Source organism: Ictalurus punctatus, chromosome 4 (assembly GCF_001660625.3).
Source record: "Ictalurus punctatus breed USDA103 chromosome 4, Coco_2.0, whole genome shotgun sequence".
In the NCBI taxonomy this organism is placed as follows: domain Eukaryota; kingdom Metazoa; phylum Chordata; class Actinopteri; order Siluriformes; family Ictaluridae; genus Ictalurus; species Ictalurus punctatus.
This window is the reverse complement of record NC_071284.1, coordinates 29,566,047-29,577,130: the sequence shown is the minus strand read 5'-3', so window position 1 is coordinate 29,577,130 and position 11,084 is coordinate 29,566,047.

The window sequence follows — 11,084 nt, the reverse complement described above, 5'->3', positions numbered from 1 at the left end:
TGGTCTGCACTTATATAGTGCGGTATAGCACAGAGCTGCCATGCAAAGTGCTAACTTGCCATCAGGAGCAACTTGGGGTTCATTGTCTTGCCCAAGGACACTTTGGCATGTGGAGTCACGTGGGCCGGGAATCGACCCGCCAACCCTACGATTAGTGGACAATCCACTCTACTACCTGAGCCACAACCGCCACATGGATGGATAGATGAATGGATGGATGGATATCAAAGAAACACGGAAGGGTATGAACAGTCTAGTATGGCTAATACCTCGCTCTCTTTTAATGGAAAAAAATACAAAAAAAAGCTTTTCCTTTTTTAAATGAATAATTTGTTTATATTTGTGAAACCAAGAACAACAGCACCACCAATGGTCATAACTAAAAATACACAGACTAGTATAAAGTAAAGGCTGGAGCTGACTTCTTACTAGCCCAGACTGTAGATTCATGGAGCTCATCAGTCACTTAGTGATTATCATGTCATGTTATGATAATCATGTCATTTATACTTGGTGAAAGACCCCTAAATTTGGTGTTCATTGGAGATGAAATAATTAACGCACCATCAGAAGTGTTTGAGAAGGTACACATGAAATACAATAGCAGGTGTAATAAACATGAAAGAAGTGGATTACTTTCTTAATCACTGATTTTAAGAGGTAACTGAGCACAATTGTTGTTGTTGTTTGTTTTTGGTTTTTTTTTGTTTACTGTACTTGCTGCTTGAAAGAGACATTGACTGTTGATGATAACAGACTAGAACCACTTGGAAACATGAATGGTGTAGCCTATACTGTATGTTTTTCAACGAGTGTGTTCCTAAGAGTATGTGCATTCATAATGGATTTATGCCTATACTAACACCATGCTACTGATAGGAGGTCCTTCAGCCTTTAGTACCTTGTGTCTTTGTAATTAATTTGAAAATCACATAATAACCAGGAAGCCGCTATGAAAAGCAAATACGGATGTAATTATCTTAATGGCCCAAAACCATGCACAGAGCAGTTGGAAGAGTACTAATCTCACTAGCATGTGGTTCACAGGCAGCAATGCAAATAAATCCATCTGCAAACTTTATTATAATGTCCTTCTTGTGTTTGTTATATAACATTGGCAGTGGTTCTGATGCTTTACAGCATGGGGAAGAATGTTGTGGGGTTTTGGCCAGGGTGTTCAGAGCAGTGCCCCTGCAGACACACACACACACACACACACACACAAAACCATCTTCTTCTTCTTTCTTTGAAGTTTTGATGAAAGAAAGAAAGGTGACAATACCCCAGCTCCGACATCTGATGAACTGTGTGTTTGTTCGGGCATGGCCACGTCTGTTTCCGGTTTCACACATTTGTTTGTGCCCTGGGAAGAGGGGGGCAAAGAGGTTAAATGAATAATTCACCCTGAACGTCTCACATGTTAATCTTTAAGAATTAACATGTGGTCACCGATGACATCCAAGATATAGTTTGTAATGAAATTTCAGTTTTAGGTCTATTTTCACTCTCCTGCATAATCCCTAATGCTGTTCGACTACCTGCTGATAGTGGGATTTAGCTCTTGCCTCATCTTTACTAAAACAAGCAATGCAGCAGTGCTTTAGTCCTTTAGTCTGTCCTGATCTCCCACCTATTCATCTATACTCTCTTCTCAAACTTTGCTCCCAAAGCTTGACCTTTAATGCTAACACCACTGTGCTTGTCGCCTTGTCGATCACTAACTAGCTGAGCCGAGTTTCTGAGCATCTGCAGTAACAGTCGTCATTTGTAAAGCTGCATTGCACCGCATTGCACTAATTGTAACTAACAGTGGTGCTTGAAAGTTTGTGAAGCCTTTAGAATTTTTCTACCTATCTACATAAATATGACCTAAAATATCATGATGATAAAGAGAACACAATTAAACAAATGAGACAAAAATATTATACTTGGTCATTTATTTATTGAGGAAAATAACTCAATATTACATATCTGTGAGTGGTAAAAGTATGTGAAACTCTAGGATTAGCAGTTAATACGAAGGTGAAAATAGAGTCAGGTGTTTTCAATCAATGGAATTACAATGTGAGTGTGTGAGTGAGCACTGTGTTTTATTTTAAGAACAGGGATCTATCAAAGTCTAATCTACACAACACATGTTTATGGAAGTGTATCATGGCACGTACAATGGAAATTTCTGAGGAGCTCAGAAAAAGAGTTGTTGATGCTCATCAGGCTGGAAAAGGTTATAAAACCATCTCTAAAGAGTTTGGAGTCTTTACACCAATCCACAGTCAGACATAATGTGTACAAATGGAGGAAATTCAAGACCACTGTTCCCCTCCCTAGGAGTGAAGACCAACAAAGATCACTCCAAGGGCAAGACGTGTAATATCCTACAAGGTCAAAGGAGCCAGGGTGACTTCTAAGCAACTAAAGGTCTCTCTCACATTACCTAATGTTAATGTTCATGAGTCCACCATCAGGAGAACACTGAACAACAATGGTGTACATGGCAGGGTTGCAAGAAGAAAGCCACTGCTCTCCAAAAAGAACATTTCTGCCCTTCTGAAGTTTGCTAAAGATCACATGGACAAGCCAAAATATTGTTGGAAAAATATTTTGTGGATAGATGAGAGCAAAATAGAATTTTTGGTTTTAATGAGAAGGGCTATGTTTGGAGAAAGGAAAACACTGCATTCCAGCATAAGAACCTTATCATATCTGTGAAATGTGGTGGTGGTAGTCTTGTGGTTATGCTGCATCTGGGCCAGGACGGCTTGCCATCATTGATGGAACAATGAATTCAGAATTTTATACCGGCGAATTCTACAGGAAAATATCTGGACATCTGTTCATGAACTCAATTTCAAGAAAAAGTGTGTCATGCAGCAAGACAATGATCATTGTCATTGTAAAGAAGAATAAGGTTAAGTTTTGGAATGGCCAAGTCAATGTCATGAACTTAATCCAATAGAAATGTTGTGGAAGGACCTGAAGCAAGCAGTTCATGTGAGGAAACCCACCAACATCCCAGAGTTTGAACGGGTTAAAATTCCTCCAAGCCGATGTACAGGACTGATCAACAGTTACCGGAAATGTTTAGCTGGAGTTATTGCTGCACAAGGGGGTCACACCAGATACTGAAAGCAAAGGTTCACAAACTTTTTCCACTCACAGATGTGTAATAATGGAACATGTTCCACAATAATGATATGACCACATATAATATTTTTTGTTGCATTGGTTTAATTGGGCTCTCTTCATCTATGTTTAAGACTTTATATATATATATATATATATATATATATATATATATATATATATATATATATATATATATATATATATATATATATAATATGAATATATGATAATGTTTTAGGTCATATTTATGCAGAAATCTAGAAAATTCTAAAGGGTTCACAAACTTTCAAGCAGCACTGTACATCCACTTGATGTACAGTGCTGCTTGAAAGTTTGGGAACCCTTTAATTAACTCTCATTAATATGACTTTGAACATGATGTTGCTGGACAATGCGTGTGAGAAAACATATTTGTTTTTCGCTCTTTTATTTTGGTTTTTGCAAGTAGATGCCAAAAGTGAAATCTGACTGTTCTCCCTTAAGTGTTTGAGATTGCTGAAATGCTTGTTTCTCCAATTCGCCATCATGGGAATTGTATTAGTAGAGCAGACAGTTGTGCATTTCTTACAAGAATGTAAAAAATACCAAAGCAACCAACAAAATTGCACATAAACATGTCACATATATTTTAATATAAAAAGAATTCCATGTGTTTTAGGGAGGAGGTTTCCATTAACCTGATATATTATTCAGACACACATAGCTTATGTATGTATCATCAGTGTCAGCAAAAATGACTAATACGCCATAGTAGCTCTTTAAGAGTAAGATCTCCTTGATCCCCTATGCACTTACACAAACCTTTGAGTTTCACAGGGTCATGCACATGCGTGTAAATAGTTGGACAGAGAAGCATATTTAGATGCTAAATCTGCCTCTAAACTGGACCACAGAGCCCTCTGGTGGCAAAGAACGGTCATGGCAGCCGTCCCAGACAAGGGATCAATAGTGCTGCTTTATTAGATCCAGATTTGACCGTCGGAGGCCACAGATGAATGAGTTTTGTAGTCTGGTGAGCGGCCGGCGTTGAGTTCAGACTGTCAGACATGTCTGGTGGGGGTTTGAGGAGAAAGAGAGTAAAGGAGGGGTGGGCCTCAAGGCAAATGCCAGAGAAAAAGAGTTTGGTACGGTAAAACCCGAGAGTCCCCAAGCCGCTTTTACAGAAACAACAATCTCTCTCACGGAGTGGGCGGCAAGTGAAATGAAAGGTGACAGAGTATTCATTTCAGATGCTTTTTTTTTTTCTCTCTTGAAGCTCTCACTAAAAGGTTGGTGAATGATGAGCGCTTACCAGATTTCCTGAAGGGAGGTAATTTTCAATTTTCTCCACGTGCAGTTCAGAATTTTCTGCTGAGGGATCGTTTTTTCCCATAATAATAGATTCCAAGATAGATGGTTTCTGTGTTTCACTAAGAGCTTGTGAGTGAGAAGATAAGTGATTCTCTAATAGAGGGAATGAAGGCGATATACGATTAGTTGTTTGAAAAAAGAGAGCGAAAGAAAGATTTTCATATATCTCCATCCATCTATTTTCTATACCGCTTATACTTCCTTCAGGGTCACGGGGGAACCTGGAGCCTATCCCAGGGAGCATCGGGCACAAGGCGGGGTACACCATGGACAGCGTGCCAATCCGTCGCAGGGCTTTTCATATATCTGGTTCACAATATGGTTTTCTAAGTGAGTGTTTGGTCCATGGTTCCTCATTTGTAAGTCGCTTTGGATAAAAGCATTTGCTAAATGAATAGATGAAAATGTGTGACACTTGTACCATAGGAATAGAAGTTAGTTAAATCTCACAACTGCCAGAGAGCCACTGTTGGCTAAGAATGTAAGTGTTAATTTCTCTTCTTCTTTGCAGAATGACCCGTGGGAGAACTGGAGCTGCTGGGTGTGTTCTGTATACCAAACGTAATTATATAGCGAGCATAATTTAAGTCTTAACTACATTCTAAGCTAAAGGGTGTGTGGTCCATTGGGTGCTGCACACCTCAGCATCGGAGCTATTATTATAATATTAAACCTAACGGCGCATCTGACAGCATATGAAGTCATCTACAGCCTGCAGCTGTGATGAGCATCTCATCAGGTGCTTTAAAGCCATCTGTTAATTTACGTGGATGCTAAGCTCGTAAAATGGCCGCAGCGGTTTAATTTTAATACTTACCCCTGCAAATTATTAGGACACACATGAGCAGCCGGGATCATTTTTCCAGGCTGGTCTGAGTCATGAATCAAAAGAACTTGCGCTTAGCTAAGTCAGGTTTTAGGAACAAGTCAAAGAAAGAAAGAGAGAAAACTTGGCACACAGCAATTCTAAGTCATTACTAACGAAATGCTAGTTTTGCACTTTGGTGGTCAGTGTTATAAATGAATTCATTGGTCTCATAGAGGTGACATGATTGCAGGGCCTGAGCTCGACCATGTTGGATTTTTTACTCTGCTGCATGTGGGCCTTGACAGGGCTAGCGTGAAAAAGCGACCCCGCCCTGTCTTCCCTGGTGCCGCCGTCTCATTTCCTTGTCCCCCCTGGAGAGATGAGAATGATCTGGAGAGCAAGCTATCTCCATCTCCTCTTCATCTCTCCTGCTGTCTCGCTATTCCAGTTAAATAAATAAGACATTAAATTGGATGGTCCATGCCTTCATTACCACAGAGGATCGATGTAATCAGAGATGTCTGTTCGCTACGGCACATTCCTAAATAGCAAGTTTTAGGGGCATGTCCCTTGAGGTGGCAATGGGAATTTGAAACAGCCCTATAATGTTAATGCCTGCATAAGTGTATATGCTCTGAAGAAAGAAGAGTGCTAGTGAGTGCTAGTAATATGACGTTCTTCCTGAATTATTAGTACTGGTTTTTGCCGGAGATATACATCCATCTTTTTAAAAAATCTCTATACCACAACACTGCTGAATTCCTGAATCTTTCTGGTCGGTAGATGTTAATTACTTTTCTATAACATCAGCTCTGACAATAACTACAGCTGTAAAATAAATAAATAAATGAAAAGACATGTACTCACTGTAAAACATTACCATTATGATAGTAACAACTCATTCATATGGACTTGTATGGAATACGCTCCACATCACCTAAGAACAGTAATACACTATTTAAAAAAAAAAAAGAAAGAAAAATGTATAATTGTTGATAAGTTGAAGCCTTCCTTACGGAGATTTTTTGCACTTATGGAAGGAGTCTCCAGTGTCAGTGCTTTGTAACATTCAGTTTTCTTCCATGGGAGAGTCTTCAAGACAGACCTCTTTTTGCTCTTTTTAATTTGTCAGTGACATGACAAGCTGTGTTTTTTTTGTTTGTCTTGTTTTGTTTTGTTTCGTTTTGTTTTGTTTTGGCTTATTAACTTATCAAGAAAGGCTGGCGAGGGAGCAGTTGTTTACAGCTGCTATAACGTAAGTGATAAGAAGAACTAACTTGTCTCACAGAGATTCCACATGTTTAAAAAAGTACCATTCAATTAATTAAGCAAACATGAACTATTATTATATGATATTATGTCATTTAAAATCATATTAACTATTAATTATTAATATGAAAAATTGTAACTCTGCTTTGCATTGGGCTTCATCACACCACAGAACGCCCTGTCAGGTTTTATTCCTTATTTAATAGAGCACATATGTATGTAGTCCTAGGGTGAAACAGCTTTGACAATAATAAGGCACTGGAACTGGACAACTATGAAAGCGAATATGATAGCGAATAGCCTTGTTATTCAGTATGCCAATTATCCTGCAAATCCTGTTTGTTTTGCCGTTTTCCTCTTGCGTGACTACTGCATGGAAACGTGTGATTGAAGCTTTTGATGTGAAACCAGCAATTAAATTGGGTTCTGTTGAATTTTATTTATAAAGCACTCTTAACAATAGATATTGTCACCAAGCAGCTTTACAGAAATATTGGTCTCTAACTACAGTCGATCCCTAATGAGCAAGCCAGAGACTAGAGTGGCAAGAAAAACTTCCTGAGATGGAATAAGAAAGAAAACTTGAGAGGAACCAGACTCAAAGGAGAACCCATACTCTTTTGGGTGACATTGAATAGTCTGAGTTACAATAACTGCAGCATTAAAAAATAAATAAATAAATAAATAAAATAAACAAGAGTAAACAAATTCATGTGTGTATGTCCCAGCGGAGAGATCTAGTAACCTACCTACCTCTAGTTATCAGATATGTTTCCGGTCACACTAAGATGGCAATTTCCTGCTATTGTTCAAAAGAATTTACTTGACCTTGGTGGGAAATGTTGGTACAAACTACTCAACACAGTATAAAAAATGCTCACATACAGCATTAACATGTTTTTGCTGTACATTTCTGGGGTTTTGCATACAGTCTACTGAATTTCCATTTCATTATTAGACGATTGTGTTTTTGTGGTCAATTATTTGTCCATGAGTCCATTATCAACACTGAACCAGCCTCGTTACAGCAATGCATATTGGAGGAAATAATGACATAATTCCTGGCTTATTAAGCAGTGAAATGTCAACATATGAGTTATGAAACATCTGTATTTAACTAATGATTTTTTAAAATATAAATATTAGATCAATTATGAAATGAGTACACTTTTTTTTTGCTACATGGGAAATATAATAACAGCTTGGAGTCCGAACTGAGTTCCTCATAGAAGAGATGATGATGTGCTACTATGGCAATAACAAGTACTGATCTGCAACAACAATACACTAGACTTACACTGTAAGAATAAAGGGTGTTTAATTATCCTTATTGAAAGAGAAATAATGAAAGTTCTGGACAAGTTAATTAGAGCTCAGAGAGTCAATTAGTGCATTCAGACAAAGGAATTACCACTAATAACACAACTAGTGCGCAAGATGCAGTTTGTTTTATCTCCGAATTCCAACAAACATTCCAACACTATGCCGTTTAGAAGCTAATCTTTATTTAAAAAAAAAAATATATATATATATATATATATATATATATATATATATATATATATATATATATATATATATATATATAAAAACCTAAATAAAAGTTATCTCAGGCAAGAATATCTCATGTTTATGGCTGCATTTAATTCTGAAATGAGTAACAGGTTTGAGGATATTTTTTTTTTTTTTTTTTTTTTTAGTAGTATGAGATACACAAATACACAAAAGGTGATTCATTATCATCCATGCTGTTGATGTGACAACATTAAGGCCATTCAAACATTCCAATCATTTACTTAAAATGAAGGTTTTAAATGAGTCATTTACTTCCAATCTATGATTTGAGTAACAGCGTTGTGCTTTCAAAGTGTCTTCGTCAGTCAGTATCACAACAACATAGAAAATGAAGAAAAAGGAATGATGACATGTACTTTTCTTCTTCATGTAATCTTCAGGAAATTTGTCAATTCAGATGACGTAACCTGTGACTTGTGGAATATTCCAAATATTTCATAGAGGTAAATGTGTTCAAGTAACATAGCTGAAGGAACAGAATAAATTCTAAATAAATAAATTCTGTAATTTTCTTATATGTTTATTTCATGACTTCTACATTAAAATGAGTACAAGCAGCTCTTCCCTGATCTCAAACATCTTCCAAGAACATCTGGAACAAGAAGGAAAGGAAACACATAAAGTTGATGCATGGGACAACCAATCTGCCTTTCATGACATGTTGTTAATGTGAGAGATTTGATCCAGTTTTAAGCACAAAAGATTTTGAATTTGATTGTTTTGCTAGTTACTGCTGCTTATTGCCACTTTTATGTCATTTGAACCTTTTTGCACAGCACTCTATACAGTATATTGCACAGTATTTCTTTATACAGTACATTAACACAACTAATGTGATGTGATCTTCTGCAGTTTCTACATACAAGCAAGGCGTTAGTTCTCTTTTTTCATATTATCTTAAGAGTAGACGATCCTCCATTTTTCACACATGACCATGATAATTATGAGCTTTTTTGTTTTTACTTTAAAATAATATGAAATTGTGTGCCATGAACTATTATCCTCATTCCCATCCTGATCCGAGTATCCCAGCAGCACTGCTCTGTTCAGCCAATCTTATCTTACAAAACCATGTTCTCTTTTTCTCCTGTTCCGGTCAAGTTTCCTGCTATTCCCTTTAGGCCTTCTTTTCCTTTCTGCCACTTTTTCTTCTATCCTGATTTCTCATACTTATCCCAGTCTAATATTTTTGTTGGCGTTGTTAACTGCTGCCATGCTCCAGTGAGAGACTTCAAACTGTCTTGATTTAGGGATAAATATGTATTTGATCTCAGTCCAAAATCCATATTTTATGCTTTAGAATGACTTTATTTTTATTTATTTTTATCATTAATTTAAGTGGCATTAGGGAACATGAGAGAAGGACAGAACCTTCTTGAAGTACAATAGAAGACCCCTGATTTGCTGTAATATGCATGCTGGGAACTAGCATTTAATTTATTTGGGGCTTACTGTTATATGCTTTGTGTTTAAAGATTTATTGAGTTTGGTTCTGGTTATTTCAGAGACTCTGGTGTAGTGTTCAACTAATGCTATCCTTCAGGATTTCAGCACTTATTGCAGCATTGGGAATTTTGCGGTGTATGATTCCTTCTTTTGGTTAATGGAAGTTAGAAAATGAAAAGCCACAAGCTAAATATAAAGGTTCTCCATCACTACAATGATAGCAATCACGATGATATGATCCGTATATTTATTTGAATTGCATTTACTGCATTGTATTGTCCGATGTTTATTCAAACTGATATTTATTTGACTTACAGCTTTTGACTATGTCTCTTTTTAATGTACAAACCATCTAAATTCATGCACTTGTGTGCCATGTGATGATGATTTTAATATTTTAATAAACATATTAATAATAATAATAATAATAATAATAATAATAATAATAATAATAATAATGTTTTATATTGTTGTTGTTGTTATTGTTGTTGTTAGTGATGGTGGTGGTGGTGGTGGTGGTTTACATAATATATTCTCTAATTGTTATAGGCTACAATCGCTCTCTCTTTTTTTTGGCTTTTTTTTAAATGATAAGTATACCCAATAGCGTTCAACATGGGGAAAAAGCATGTGTGCATACTTCCAGTTGAAAAAGCAAGAAGTTATTATTTTGTGGAATTATGAGGAATTTATACTTGCAAAGGCAACACCGTTGTGGCTGCCAAAGCTTGGGGACATTGCTGATTGTGTAAATGCATAAGTTTACTTGTATAGGCTCACAATGAGAATAAACATATTGAAAATGTATAACCCCAACATCTTTCATGTAATTTCATTGAATATAAATGTAAATTGTTTTAATTAAATGTTTCTCTGCAAAGTGCTGTTCTTCTTACGGTTTATGCTGGAGAGATGTATTAGTTGCATCACTTATATGTTACTTTCCTCACAGCTTGGTCCAAGATTGGTCCAAGTTGGGTTTGACTTCTCGTACCCAGAACATAACAGGCCCCGGAGCAGGTTAGGCATGGAGCATAAGTTACTATGGTAATAAACACCTGTAAAAACCGAGCCACTTTCATGCTATCTAAAACCAAGTGTTGGCACAAACTAAGCTTAAACTTACCTGGCTAGCCACCTAAACCAGCTTCATGGTACAGGCCCCAGATGTAGATATCATAAAACTCAGCCCAGCGTGAAGGGTCCAGCATAGTTTGGGGTTTTAGGGTTTAGGGTGGAGGGTATATGGCCTTGTATAGGAAATGGAGTCAGTGAAGTAGACAGAGCCCCTATCCACACAGGAAAGAGACTAGTTGTAGCTGAATGTCCCAAAAGGACAGGAAAGGATATGACAGTTAATTAACCACTTTAAGCAGGTAATAGTACATTTAAATTCACAAGACATCCAAGGTGAGATATTTGGACATTTGGTCACATTTGATCAGAGCAAAATGCACTTTTGCACTTGGCACTCTCAGAAATAAAGGTACCAAACTATACTGTACCTGAT